Source organism: Carettochelys insculpta, chromosome 33 (assembly GCF_033958435.1).
Source record: "Carettochelys insculpta isolate YL-2023 chromosome 33, ASM3395843v1, whole genome shotgun sequence".
NCBI classification, from domain to species: Eukaryota; Metazoa; Chordata; order Testudines; family Carettochelyidae; genus Carettochelys; species Carettochelys insculpta.
Genome location: NC_134169.1, coordinates 1,640,796 through 1,655,377, shown reverse-complemented (window position 1 = coordinate 1,655,377; position 14,582 = coordinate 1,640,796). Strand labels below are relative to the sequence as shown.

General features: G+C 50.4%; 3 non-coding genes across 3 annotated transcripts; all 3 read left to right on the top strand.

Moving 5' to 3' along the window:
- Positions 1-4,050: 4,050 nt before the first annotated feature.
- On the top strand, positions 4,051-4,122 carry TRNAG-UCC (transfer RNA glycine (anticodon UCC)). Its single transcript has one exon. It is a non-coding gene; the product is annotated as a tRNA-Gly (tRNA).
- Positions 4,123-6,827: 2,705 nt separating this feature from the next.
- TRNAS-GCU (transfer RNA serine (anticodon GCU)) lies at positions 6,828-6,909 on the top strand. The gene has a single exon. It is a non-coding gene; the product is annotated as a tRNA-Ser (tRNA).
- A 4,836-nt stretch (positions 6,910-11,745) lies between these two features.
- Positions 11,746-11,818, top strand: TRNAF-GAA (transfer RNA phenylalanine (anticodon GAA)). Its single transcript has one exon. It is a non-coding gene; the product is annotated as a tRNA-Phe (tRNA).
- Positions 11,819-14,582: the final 2,764 nt, after the last annotated feature.

Genomic DNA, 14,582 nt, shown 5'->3' with positions numbered 1-14,582 from the left:
GGCTGCAGCTGAGCCAGGGCTGCCCCCACCTTACCCCCATGTGTGGCTGGGGCACTGCACCCCAGCTGTGTTTGGGGCCGTGCTCACCCCAGGAAGCCGCACTGCAGGGGACAGGAGTGAGTGTAGCCCTGCGGGGCCAAACCTGATGTCCTGTGTCCCCGGCTGACCAGCCAGTGGCAGAAAGGTTCCTGGCAGCATTCACTTTGGTGAATATAAAAGGCTCATAGAGGTATCAGGTGAGGTGGCTGAGTGGTGAAGGTGATAGACTACAAATCCATTGTGCCCTGCATATTATGCAACCCTTCTATCAATGGCAGGTGCTTGCCAGAACAGCCGGGTTCAACTGCTGGGGGGTTTCTTGTCAAGGACACAACCAATCAGCTCAAGCCCCCACCCAGTGGCCTGGGACAATTTCAGCCCACTTGCTGGGTGCCTGTAAGGCGGCTCTCCCCCCCGCCCCCCCGCACCAGCACATAGTCTGAGATAGAAACAGCTTATTTAATAGCAATGACCATAATGTACCCCAAGGTTACAGTGACAGATGCCGTGTGTCTAAGCAAAGAAGAGACAAACCCCTTTACCCAGATCCCATCCCCATACGCTGTAGAACCAAGTCTCTTTCTGGGGCTCTTGGCCCTTTACCCCACACACAGTTTCAGGGTGTACCTCCTGCGGTGCATCCCGAACCCAGAGCCCATAGATACGTCACAGGGGCAGTACGAGCTGCCCACTTGTCTGCAGCCTCCCACTGGCTGCCCCTCCTACAGGGCAGCCAGCCACCCACCGGTTGCGGTCATCCGCACTCTTCCTACATGCCATCCACCATCATCCACCGCTACGCCTACCAGCCAGCCACCTGCCAGTCAGCATTGTCCCTCCCTCACCCATCACACTGCTGGGGATTGCCCTGAAGTAGAAACCTGTGATTTCAGCTCTATGTGATCTTAGCTGCTACTTTGCAACTTCAGCTCTTAATACCTCCAGAAGGGCTTCATGAACACCCTAGCACCCAACTCTTTGTTGCAACAGGTAGTAACAGCCAGACCAAACCAGACCTACAGCTTTACAACCAACCAACAGACAAGACCAAATCAGCAAGCAAGCCAACTAACCTAATTAGTCCTGCTCCTCAGATGTTTACAATGCTTTAAATCAGGGAGCCCTTCATTATCAACGTCTTTTGCAGCTGTGGCAACTGCTCTGTCCACTACAACAACCCAGAGCATTGGTGAGATCTCACAACTCCCACACTGAGTGTCAGCTTAAATTGTGATTTTACAACAACGTGTTTACAATAGACCGAATCTCATGGCTGACTTGCGACCCATTAGGCTTTGCCTGAAAAGTATCACACACGCACACCTTTGCATTCTCATGCAGATGGCCTCTGGGGGACACATTCCTCCCAGCCTCAGTAACCTTGTGTTCCTGCTGCCACATTCCCTACACAGAGGTTCAAATCCCATTATCATTGAATCTTTATAGTCAGCAGCCTGCTGAGGTTTGTTGAGCTCCAGCCTGTGTGTGTGATGTTGCTTCCTACACGCCCCCTCCCTCTGCCTGCTGCCTCCCAACTTCTCTGCTGGCCACAGGAAAAGCACAGACCAACTCTGGGAGGCTGAGCTGAGCTCTGGCTGCCAGAGGTGGGGGTGGGATGATTTCATTTGCCTGACAGGGCCCAGCTTGTCTCCAATGTCAGCCCAACAGTGCAGTGCTCATCTCAGTTCCCTGCAGTGCTGCTGCCAGGACCTCAGCAGGGCCCCAAACACAACCAGCGGTGCAGTGCTCTGGCAAAGAGGAGGCAGCCCTGCTCAGGTGCAGCCAATGACAGGGGAAGGGCACCTCCCCAAGGCTTCATATGGTGCTCTGGTCTCTCCTAGCTCCTGGGCTGGCAGTGCACATGTGGGAAAGGAGCAGATACTTGACCAGGGGGAATGAATGATGCTCTGCCATGGACAGTAATAGCTCCATCTACAGCCCAAGTCACAGGGCATGAGGCAGGTCTCTATTCAACTGTGCCACCCTGTGCAGGCCCTGAGTTCTTCTGTGCTTCTCAGCAGCTGGGGAAAAGCCTCTTTGGGACTTATCTCCTGAACACAGCTGACAGGAGCCCCACAGTTAAGAGGCCCCTTTTGGGGAGAGCTGATTTTCTGTCCCATTTTGATGCTGGCTGCAGAGCACGTGCTGCTTTGCTGGTGGGAGCAGCCAGGCTCTGTGATCTTTAGGGAAGTCCTCTAGCCACAAGCAGTCATGGCCCTCCCCTCCTCTTGTGCTGGCCTTGGGTGCTCTGGAGCATTAGAGCATCCCACGAAGGTGTCAGAACTAGCAGCCCCTGCTCCAAGGGCCCAGAGGAGGACAGATGAGTTGGGCTCTAGCCTGGAACTCTTCCTCTCACCTGCTGTCCCCTGACTTTCTTAGCCTGCTCTGGATGGTCCTTCCTTTAAATGCCACGTGTGCAATAGGAATTGCCTGGCAGCTCCAGGTGCTGGCAACAATTGTGTGGCAATCAGGAGAAGCTGTGAAAAATATAACCTCAATCCTCAGGGATCTCTTCACAAACTGGTAAGTTGCAGGGCCTCGACCTATTGCAGCCATGTTGGTGACTCAGCCCAGCCAGAGACCTATCTAGCTCCCGTGGGCCTCACTCATCCAGCAGGAGGAAGAAAACACTTCCTCAGGTGCACCTGTGGATAAAGAAGCCCAAGCTTTGGAGAAACAAAGATTTACAGCAACAACACAACCAACCAGCAGTCCACTGAGATTTGAACTCAGATTGCGGAGATCAGGCTCCTGCTGTTTACACCCCAGGACCTACCAAATGTAACTTCTTGCAACACCTGTGACTCTTGACAGGCTGGCCCCCTGCACTCCATGCCACCCTCCAGCTGTTTCACCTTTCAGGACACTCCTTCCTGCCCCATTTCTACCACTCTTCTCCCCTAGACATTGAGCCCAGCCCATCTTGCTGCCGGCTCCACCTGGCTGTAAGGCGACATTTCTTTAAAGCCCCCAGCAAGATGGAAAGGGTTATTTTTTCTTTTTCAATCAACAGCTTGCAGAGAATTAACAGAAGTGCCGAGACTGGGGAGCTTGGTGGTGCTTGTGTAAGACTATCCAGCTGAGGGAGGACATAATGGTCTTGGCTGTGAATTCCCGGAGTAATTGATGTCTTCTCTACACACACATTTACAAAGTGTGCAGAGACCTTTCCTGCTGGAAGTGATGTATGGGATAGACTCTGAATGAGCACCTCTTTATGGAAATGAGACCCAAAATTCCTCATGTCAGTCTCAACTGTCAGTTTCGCTGTGTAGCCAGATTTCAACAAAGGGAGGGGTTTGCTAGGTTTATCTGCATGGGCACTGACAAATGTTAAGGGTTCGTCTCCATTTTCAGGATCCCCGTACAATAGAAATCCAGAGTATGTTGGTTAACGTGAGACAACTATTGTCATACAAGTGTCTGCCTTTGAAAAGGGGAGCATGGATTAGAAAGAAGATCACTTCACCTGAAATCAAACACTCTACCACTGGCTTACTCACACATTTCACTCTTGCTTGAACCACTTATCTTCAGTTCCCTGTGGGACAAACTCTTCTTCCCCAGGCTCCTTTTTCTGTCCCAGCCCAGAGTAGTTTTTCAAATGGGGGTTGATTCAACCTTCTCTCCTCAGACACACACAACAGCTTCCCCACCGACCTAGCTTCTCCCACTCACACAGCTACCCTCACTCAGGGAGGCAGATTTCCTTTGTGTGTGGGACAGTGTTCTTCTATCTGCTTGGAGGCTCTTCAGTAATTCTAAAGAAGTCAGAGAAAATGCACTGAAGGGCATCAGCAGATCTGTCAGGTGTGGCTGGGTTTGCATTCAGGGTAGGTAAGTCTTCTATTTGGCACATTTGCTTATCTAGCCCCCCGGTGCCCTGTGAGTGATAGAGAATAGAGCTTCCACAATATGAATATATCAAAGCAAATGAAAAACAAAACATGGGGTTGAAGACACATGCTCTGTCATTCATATTCCTTGTGTTTGCAGAGTCCTTTCAAGGAAGTGTTGGCGGTGTAGTGGTTAGCATGGCTGCCTTCCAAGCAGTTGGTCTGGGTTCAATTCCTAGTCAACACAGGTTTAGTTCTTCCTCCTTTTCTTTCAATTTCTCTGTTGGAAGCGGAGAGAGGAGATGACCTGCTCCTTGGTGAAATGGGAAGTGTCTTGGCTTTTTAAGCTATGATGCTTGGTGTGAACCAACTTCTGTCAGCTAAAGGTTGTGGATAGCTTCTGTGCAATCCGCCCCACTGTCTTGGGGGTTATGCTGGGAAGGCGCAAGGCTGAGGGAGTAAACCCAGACAGGAAGTCCGGAGGGGAGTCCTAAGGCAGTTCTGTGCCAACTTCTGGCATTGACCTGGCAGTCTCTGCAGCTGAGCTGGTACCAGACGTAGAGGTTATCCTCTCCTTTGGATGATATCAGTGAAGCCGAGAGGGGGACACTTGCATCTGGGCAGCCCAGGGTCCCAAAAAATTGCCCAGGCTCGCGCCTGGACAGGTACTCCAGCATCTACAGTAGCTTTGTTGATTTTCAAAAGGCATTTGACAGGATAGATCAGAAAGTGACTTGGGTGCTGTTGGAGTCACAGGGAGTGGATAGAAGACTGATCGGTTGTTGAGAGGTATCAACAAGAATGCACAGGCATAGGTAAGAATGTGTGGAGGGATGGGCATTTGGTTATAAAAAGTATCTTCATCATGCATCTTGACAAGATGGCGGAAAAAGTAGACGGAATAGCTGCTCGGGATGATAATCTACAAGCTGAGGTTCGTGGATGATATAGTTCTCATTAAAGATGATGAGAAGAAGCTGACAAGAATGGTGCAGGTGCTAAATGAGGAAGGGAAGTGATAAAGACGGATTATGAACATGAACGATGTTATGACCACTGAGACATGTGTGGACGGGCACCGCCAATAAAAACACATGCTGCCAGCTCTGGGTGCTCTTTTAATCAGCTGGGCAGCATTTGAATTTCTCCTGGATGGCCACTCAAGCACTCAGCTTCTGGGAAGCACTCGTGAGAACAAAACACTCCTGTGGGCTGCACTCTCTCATGCTCTCAATGATGACAGCAACCCACAGAGATGCGGGTATAGCTGCCCTTTGATAAGCCACTGATGCTGAGGCCTCCAGTGAGCTGTGACAGGTGAGCACACCTGAGAGCTGTGCTGAGGCTGCTCTCGGTTATGCAGGGTCTGGTTGGTTAGGGAAAAGTGGAAAAGAGACATGGATGCTCCTCTTGGTTTTCCCATAACTTTTCCAGATGCAGTGAGGATCTGGCGCCCCTTCAGTTGAACTGGGGATGGTCTCTAAATGGGGTATGCCCACCCTTAGAAAGGGGTAGAATTAACAGCTCCTCAGTGACCCTTCCCTGAGCTAACACTGTCTCGACTGGTGCTGAGCTGCACCCGGCCCATCACTGCATGGGGATTTCTCTGGCGGGAGACAGGCACAAGAGAAAGTTCCTCACCGGATGGGAACTCTGATCGAAAGCTGTGAGCTTCCACGGCTGTAAGTGGTGTTGTACGCAGGGGAGGGAGAAAATGGCAGTGGGTGAAATAAGACTATCATACTTCCCCTTTATAAATCTATGGTATCCCCACATCTTGAGTACTGTGTGCAGATGTGGTCTCCTCACCTCAGAAAAGATATATTGGCGTTAGAAAAGGTTCAGAAAAGGGCAACTAAAATGATAAAGGGTTTGGAAGGGGTCCCACATGAGGAGAGGCAACAGAGACTGGGACTTTTCAGTCTAGAAAAGAGGAGAGTGAGGGGCGATATGATAGAGGTAGATACAATCATGAATGGAGTGGAGAAAGTGGATACAGAAAAGTTATTTACTTGTTCCCATAATGTAAGAAGGAGAGGACACCAAATGAAATTAATGGGTAGCAGGTTCAAAACTAATAAAAGAAAGTTTTTCTTCACACAGGGCACAGTCAACCTGTGGAACTCCTTTCCAGAGGAGGCTGTGAAGGCCAGGACTCGAACAGAGTTTAAAAAAGAGCTTGATAAATATTTGGAGGTGAGGTCCATAGATGGCTGTCAGCAAGGGGTAAGGGATGGTGCTGAGCCTTTTGTGGAAGGCGGGAGACGGATGGCAAGGGACAAATCGCTTGACCGTTGTCTTTGGTTCACCTCCTCTGGGGCAGCTGGCACTGGCTACTGTTAGCAGACAGGATACTGGGCTACATGGACCTTTGCTCTGACTCAGTATGGCCGTTCTTATGTTCACCTTATCGACTGGGTAAGGGCAGCTATGTTCTTATGTTATTTCTTAACAGCCTTTCTGTGGGCACTGCTGAGCAGGGACCCCAGGGGCTCCAGGGTGGGACAGCCACATGGACACCTGCCTCAGGCCCTGTTGCTGGTGCTGCAGACTGATCTATTGCTCTCAGTGTCAGAGAGAGGGGAGTGTGACATTCAACCCCACAGGCAAGTGTCTGCCCCTTTCCCAGCTGTGCACAGCCCAGCTCATCCCAGCTGCTGGGAGAGACCAGAGCCCCTGAGCCAGCCTGAGGGACAGGCCCTTCTCTCAGAGGTAGCTGCCCATGTGAGTGGCTGCAGCTGAGCCAGGGCTGCCCCCACCTCGTCCCCATGTCTGGCTGGGGTGCTGCACCCCGGCTGTGTTTGGGGCCCTGCTCACCCCAGGAAGCCACACTGCAGGGAACAGGAGTGAGAGTAGCACTGCCGGGCCAAATCTGCCCATCCTGTGTCCCTGGCACACCAGTGAGTTGCAGAAAACATATGAAAAACATATGAAAAACTTGCAACAGGAGAAGATGAGGTGGCCGAGTGGTTAAGGCGATGGACTGCTAATCCATTGTGCTCTGCACGCATGGGTTCAAATCCCATCCTCATCGCATCTTTCTTTGTTGATTTCCAGCCCTATTGTGGGATGCTACTTCCACCACAGCTGAGCCTGCTGCCTCCAAGCACAGGACACCTCTGTGAGGCTGAGCTGAGCTCCAGCTGGCAGAGGTGGGGGTGGGATGATTTCATTTGCCCTGAAAGTGCCAAGCCTGACTCCAGTGTCAGCTCCACTCACCTCTTCCCCCTGCAGTGCTGCTGCCTGGAGCTAAGCAGGGTCCCAAACACAGCCAGGGGTGTAGTTCCCTGGCAAGGAGGGGGCAGCCCAGACTCAGCTGAGGTCAGGCACAGGTGCAGCTGCCTCTGAGTGAATTGTTGGTTCCCCAAGGCTTGATGCAGTGCTCTGGTCTCTCCCAGCTCCTTGGCTGGGCAGTGCACATCTGGGAAAAGAGCAGATACTTGCCCAGGGGGAAGGAATGTTTCTCTGCCCCTGACAGCAATAGATCCAGCCACAGGGCCTGGGGCAGGTCTCCATTCAACTGTTCCCCGCTGGGCAAGCCCTGAGTTCTTCTGTGCTTCTCAGCAGCTGGGGAAAAGCCTCTTTGGGACATTTCTCCTGCTCCACAGCTGAAAGGAGTGCAAAGGAGCTGCTGGGTTCAGCTCCCGGGGGTGCCGGGCTGCGACCTTCTGCAGCCCCTGGTGTTGGCCCTGACAGGACATGGGGCTGAAGGGACCTTTGTTCTGACCCACAATGGATGTTCTGAAGGTTCACATGCTGGTGAGAGGTGCCCAGCGTGCAATGCCAGCCTATCCAAAGGTGTAAGAAGCATTTGGGGAGGGGTGCAGGCCACCATTCAGGGCTCTGTTTCTTTCAGCCCAAGTTGAAGGTCAGAGGCACCTGCTGGCTACACTGCACTTTTGAAGAGAGCTTTGTGTGGTCCCTGTTCTGTTTGGGCCTGTTTGCTCCTCTCCAGAGCAAGGGACATTAGTGGCTCACAGACTGTTGTACTGAACAGCACTAGGCCAAGCGAGCTGGAAGGAGGACCCTCATTCACTTCTGCTATTTAGTATCATTGGGGACTGCAGAACCTTAACCGAGTGTTTTCCCTGCCTTCGCTTTGCCCAGCACCAGCTGGATCAGACTCTGACCTTCCCCACACAGACGTCTGCCGTCCAGCGCAGTTCATGGTGGGAAAGGAGAAGACGCCAAAAAGGCTCCTCCTCGTGCTCACATTCCTCATCCTGAATTCTGCCTCCAGCCTCCAGGGCAGAGCTCTCAAGAAGGAGACTCCCTGGGACAAAGCCCTGGGGTGTCTCTGAGATGGCCCCTGTCCTGCAGACTGTCCCGTCCATCCATTGTTCTGCGCTGTCTGAGGTCACAGCTTCACAGCCTCTTTTTACCCATCAGCTAAGTTCTTCAAAAGGCCCTTGTGATGTCACTGCCACAACCACCCCTGCCCTTCAGGGCTCCTGTCCTGCCCCTGACAGCCCCTTGTGTAAACACACTCTCAGGCTCTGGAGCAAAAAGGGCACATAAAACACCCAACAACTCCTCCCATCCTCAGTGTCCTCCAGGCTGCAACTCCAGCTCCCCTTATGTCTGTGCTGGGGACTTGGAAAGTGTTGTTGTGGGCAGTCCATGGTGGTCAGTCCCACTAAAGCTCATCACTTCATCAATTATTTCATTCGTCTTTAAAGTGCCTGTTATGATCATGAGGGTTAGCCAGCAGCCTGGGAGTAAAAGGGTTAACCTCCTCACCCAGGTGGGGTTGGCCAAAAGGAATGTAGGTAAGAATTGAATTTCGGCTCCTCCAACTTCTCTGTTCTCTGTTCTTTCTTCTTCTTTCCAGCCATGAGGGTATCTCCCTCCAAGAACAGGCCCTCCCATCTTCTGTAAGTAGGGTAAAGTTTCGATAGATCCATTAGGCTTTATTGTTTTCTGGTTTGGGAAGTGGGATCTGATGTCTGTGCACTTTTTAGAAATGTTCCTTTACTCTCCTTGTAACTAAGTTCTAGGCCCATGGTGGAGACTCCCCATCTGTTTTACTTTGTGACTCTTCCATCTAGTCATGAGGCTTGCAACACAAATATTGTAATAATAAAAGTTCTTTCTTTTTTCTTTTTATTAACCTGGTATTGGTTAATGTTTGTGTCCTGGTTTTTACTTTTGGGGCTGAGATTTCCCAAGTAGTCTCTCCCTGGTTTCCTTATTCTTACTTGAGTGGTGGCAGCAAATTTTATACCCCAAATCTAAGGTTTTTAGGATTTTTGGGGGGAAGTTTATACCAAAACCTAGTAGATAAGGTTTTGGAGGTACTTTTGCTGGCCCCCACTTCTGCATTTATCTTGTTAGATGGGGAAGGAGCTATGACAGGGTGGCAGTGGTGTTAAGAACCCAGGACTGTTTTCTGATTGTTAAGATACAGACTAACACAGCTACTTCCCTGACACCAAAGAGAGCTTTTCTAAGAGAAACACTGTGTCTTAGCTGCTTTAACACACCTGCTAGTTAACAGGTGATCTGGGGTTCAACTCCCAGGGGTGCCTTGCCCTACGTCTCTCTTAAAGATTTCCTGTGTCTGCCTGTGGAACAGAGGAGACCTTCCTGGGCGAGCCCAGTCATTGGTGTGGAAGGAAAAGGATGATGGGAGAGGAGTGTTGGAAAGAATCCAACCACAACCTGGAGTTTGGAGAAAGGCAGCTGTGACAGGCCTTGGGAACGTGGCAACCTCTGCCTGTGGGGCAAGGCAGGACAAGAAGAGATACTCTCCCCTCATGTCCCTTTGTCATTGACAACACCCACATAAGTTAGGAGAAACATCCCAGCAAGGCACTGTGGCTCCCCTGGCCCTGTGCCTGCCAGGGAAATGGACGTTAGGGAAGCAGCAGTCAGTGGTGCCTGGCCAAATATTTCTGGCAGCCTCTCACCTGCTTTGCAGAACCACTGGGCTGTGCTGGAGAGTTCAGAGAGGGGGAGCTGTTCCAGTCATTCTCAGGGGTGGGGCACACAGGGACCGTGCTGTCCCTTAAACCCTTTCAGCCATTGCCTCTGCACGGTCAAAAGGAAAACCCTAAGGCATGGACCTGGGGTAAGGCCTGGAACAAAGCTCCCTCTTCCCCTGCCTCTGCTTAGATCACAACCCTGTAACAGAGAGACATGAGTGCCACGTCTCACCCAACACTGGCTCGGAATGAAGGGAACTGCCTCTTCTCTGACCCACCCCAGGTAAAACCCTTCCTGCCAGCCTCTTCCTCCTGGCCACTGCCTTTTTTCTGGCCCAGCCAAGTGCCACTTTCCCAACCCTCACCCATCCAGGAGGTGACTGTGATGAGCATTGTCCTGGCCTGCAGCTCATACAGTTCCCCTGTCTTTGTAGCCTCCACAGGCTCCCACTTTTCCACCTCCTCAACCACAGGCTGCAGCTTTGATAGACGGAGAAGGTCAACAATGAGGTATTCCATCGGACGACACAACCAAAGAGAACCTGCCCTAGAAGGTTCCACAATGGAAGTTACAGCTATTCGGGCTTATTATCCAAAGGAACAATGAATTGAAAATCAAGACCCTGATATTCGGCATAATGGTCGGTTTGAATAGGAGAGGCAGAGCCCAGAGAAAATGGGAAGATGATATCGTAAATTGGCGTGGAGCTCATCTACCGACACCAAGGAAATAGTGATGGAGGCATTGGAGACCAATGGGTGCTGAGCCCATGATTGATGATAATGGTGATGTCAAAAGCCTCGCTGGTGTGTTCCCTCATGCCCACCTTTCTGGCAGGAAGAGAGGACATCCGCCTCATGGGGCTACACTTGGCTGCCTCTGGCCTTTTCCAGGGAGGTACCAACCTGGATGGAGCTGCTATTCCCCATGTCCATCTGCACCCCGACAGGATGGACAGCGACACTCAGGAGCCTGTCTCCACCATACCCCAAGGCCTGGCACTTGGAGAGCATGTTCAGAGCAGCGTGAAGGCGAGAGGCCATGAGCAGAGACAGCAGAGTGTGGGGGCAGGAATGAGCCCTGTAGAAATGACCTGGCCTTCCAAGGGGAGGGATGGGACAAACAGACAATGAGTACCGAAGCATGTGCGGATCGGCACCACCAATGAAAATACAGGCTATCGGCTGTGCGTGAGTCAATTAGCTAGCTCTGCTGCTTTGAACGTGGTGCTCACAATGCTAAAGTCATGGGGTGAAGCCAATTTTCAGGTGATTCCCTGCTTTTAGTTACCTAACTGCAAAAGTCAGGGAGGCCAAAAGAGGTGAAGGAAACAGGCTGAGAGTCTGGCAGAGACCTTCACTTTTAGAAGATCAAACCAGCTGGTTGTTTGAGATTTCACCTTCCTCTGGGAAATTAGTCTCTCCCAACTTCCCTCAGGCAGTCTCAGAATTGGGTCCTTCATTCCTACAGGTCACTTCTTCAAAGGATCATCTCGGGGGTGCTTTGTTTCAGTAAAACAACAAGAAGTCCTGAAGAAGCTTTCAGATTGAGAGATATTGTGGGGCATAAACTTTCATCGGCAAACACCCGCTTCATCTTTGTAACTCTTAGCCCTTTCACACAAGAGTAGCCCTGCCAATTTCCTTCCCCTCCCCGAAAGCTTGGCCACCAGCAGGTCACGCCAGGATCCTGTTAGCAGAAGGCAGTCGGATCCTTTTGGCTCTAGGGTGTCATGTCACATCCCAGCTGCTTCCCCACCATCAATGTGCTGCAGTCCCCTGTGACCATTGGGTCAATGTGGGAAATAAAGTAGGAAAGGACAATGAAGAGAGTCAAGCTGAGGGAAGCAGGCATGGCCACTTGCCATCACTTATTTCTTGCTGGGGATGGCTGATCAAATTATCCCCAACTGATATGGAATGGCCTCACAACAGCTGGAGGAGTGGCTGAAGTAACTCCGTAGGGAGAGTGTTAGACTGAAATTCTAAAGGTCCTTGGTTCAATCCCAGGCTTCAGCAGAACTCCAAGTAGAAGGGGCTGTAGAACTGGAGGTGTCAAGACTGTCTGATGCTCTGTAAAAAAGCCTCTGAAAACATGTCTTAATTGCTTGGGTGGCCTTGCAGATTCTTGCATGGATTTGTTTGTGAAGAGAGACATCACTGCCTGTTAAGGTCCTTGAACTCCTCTACTGTTCCTAACTCTCTGTTCCTTTAGTTAAGTTTGAAGTGGGGGAAGAGCAACAGATCCTGGAGCTGGTTGAAACAGTACCTGAGTCTCTCCTAGGCTGATGGTCAAACCAAAGAAGCAAGGGGCATCAGCAAACTTGTTGACAATGAGCTGGAGATCAGATTCCTTGTGTGTCACAAGTGCACAGTCATCAGCAAAAAAGGCTTCAAGGATGAGCCTCTCAAGCATCTTGGTTTTAGCTTTCAGATGACAAAGGTTGAAAAGTGACCCATCAAGTATGTATTTTATGCAGACTCCACACATCACACTGATGCATTCCCTCATCGAACCTGAGCCAAAGCCATCTTTGCACTGGTCCAGCATTCAGTTTGCTCCCTTTCAGCTGCTGCACCCATCCACTTCTGGAGCTAATAACCAACTGCTAGTCAGTCTATTTGCTAAAAATTTCCCCTGAGACTCAGTCCAATAATTACAGCTCTTGGTGACTTTAACTACCCTTAAAACACTAGTTTTCACTAATTTCTTTATCAGGTTTAGAACAATATGACAAAAGCATTCAGATAACTAGCTCAATCCATACTTCTCTACTTTTTCTTTTATAATGTTTTAAAGCAGGGGAGCCCTGTGCAATCCATGTCTTGTGCAGTTACGATGACTGCCCTGTCCCCCTCAACAACTTGGAGCCTTGGTGAGATTTCACAATTGTTATGCTAAGTGTGAGCATAAATTGTGATTTTACAAGAATGTGTTTAAAATAGACAATGCTCATTGCTTCCTTGCTACCCATCAGCCTTTGTTTGCAAGGTATCACATATGCACCCCTTTATACGCTCATGCAAATGATCTCTGGGAGACACATTCCTCCCAGCCTTCAGCAGCATTGGACACATCAATGGACCCAATGGACACATCAGTACCACCCTGTACCGTACACCCACTGACCGCTACGCCTACCTTCATGCCTCCAGCTTCCATCCCAGACACACCACACGATCCATCATTTACAGCCAAGCACTTAGATATAACCGCATTTGTTCCAACCCCTCCGACAGAGACAAACACCTACAGCATCTGCACCAAGCATTCTTGAGACTGCAATACCCACCTGAGGAAGTGAGAAGACAAATCAACAGAGCCAGACGTGTGCCATGAAGCCTCCTGCTACAGGACAAGCCCAAGAGAGAAACCAACAGAACACCACTAGCCATCACCTACAGTCCTCAGCTAAAACCTCTATAGCACATCATCAGGGATCTACAACCCATCCTGGACAACGATCCCACACTTTCACAGGCCTTGGGAGGCAGACCTATCATTGCTCACAGACAACCTGCCAACCTAAAACAAATCCTAACAAGCAACTATACACCGCACCAAAGTCACTCTATCTCAGGGACCCATCCATGCAACAAACCTCGTTGCCAGCTCTGCCCACATATACACACCAGCAACATCATTACAGGACCTAACTGGATCAGCCACACCATCGTGGGTTTGTTCACCTGCACATCTACCAATGTAATTTATGCCATCATGTGCCAGCAATGCCCCTCTGCCATATACATCAGACAAACTGGACAGTCTCTACATAAAAGAATAAATGCACACAACTCAGACATCAGAAATGGCAATATACAAAAACCCATAGGAGAGCACTTCAATCTCCCAGGACACAGTAGCAGATTTAGAAGTAGCCATCCTACAGCAAAGAAATTTCAAGACCAGACTCCAAAGAGAAATTGCTGAGCTACAATTCATCTGCAAATTCAATACCCTCAGCTCAGGATTAAACAAAGACTGTGAATAGCTGGCTAAATACAGAAGCAGCTTCCCCTCTCTTGGAGTTCACACCTCCAGATCTACTGATGACAATACAACTCAGCCTTCCTGACTGAGCTAACCTCGTTATCCCCAGCCTTGCTCTGGCCTATTTATACCTGGCCTTGCAGATTTCCAGGACCAGCATCTGAAGAAGTGAGTTAACTCACGAAAGCTCATGCTCTAAATTTTTCTGTTAGTCTATAAGGTACCACAGGACCCTTCATTGCTGCTTCAGCAGCATTGAGTTCCTGCTGGCACATTCCTAACACTGCTACGGCTGAGGGTTCATAGCCAGTGCAGAGAAGTGAAGTGGGAGTTCTAGGAAGCAGTCCAGGGAAGGAGCAGGGAGAGGTGGGAGGAAAAAGCTCAGAAGCGGTCAGTGTAGGGTCCCTGCTGAGCTGCAACCAGAGGGAGGGTGCGCCTGGGTTCCACCAACTCCACTGAGGGCATAGATGAGGCTTGTGGCGGGGAATGAGAGGATTGTCTGGGTGACTGGGAGTGCCAGAGAAATGAAGGACTGTAGCTCAGAAGGGAGAAAGGCCAAGTCATCCAGACAAAAGGGTGAGTCAGAAGCTGGATAGTTGCAGCTTCTACCAGCAAGAGGGGCTGCCACACTGAACAGGAGAGGTGGAGTCACTGGCAGAACCATATCTTGATAGAGCTGAGCCACCCAGAAGCAATTAGCTGTTCCATTACACTGAGCAAATGAACAGAGGAAAATCATGCAAGATGAGATGAGTCCCTGAGCTGTCTGGGTCAGCTATAAGACAATGG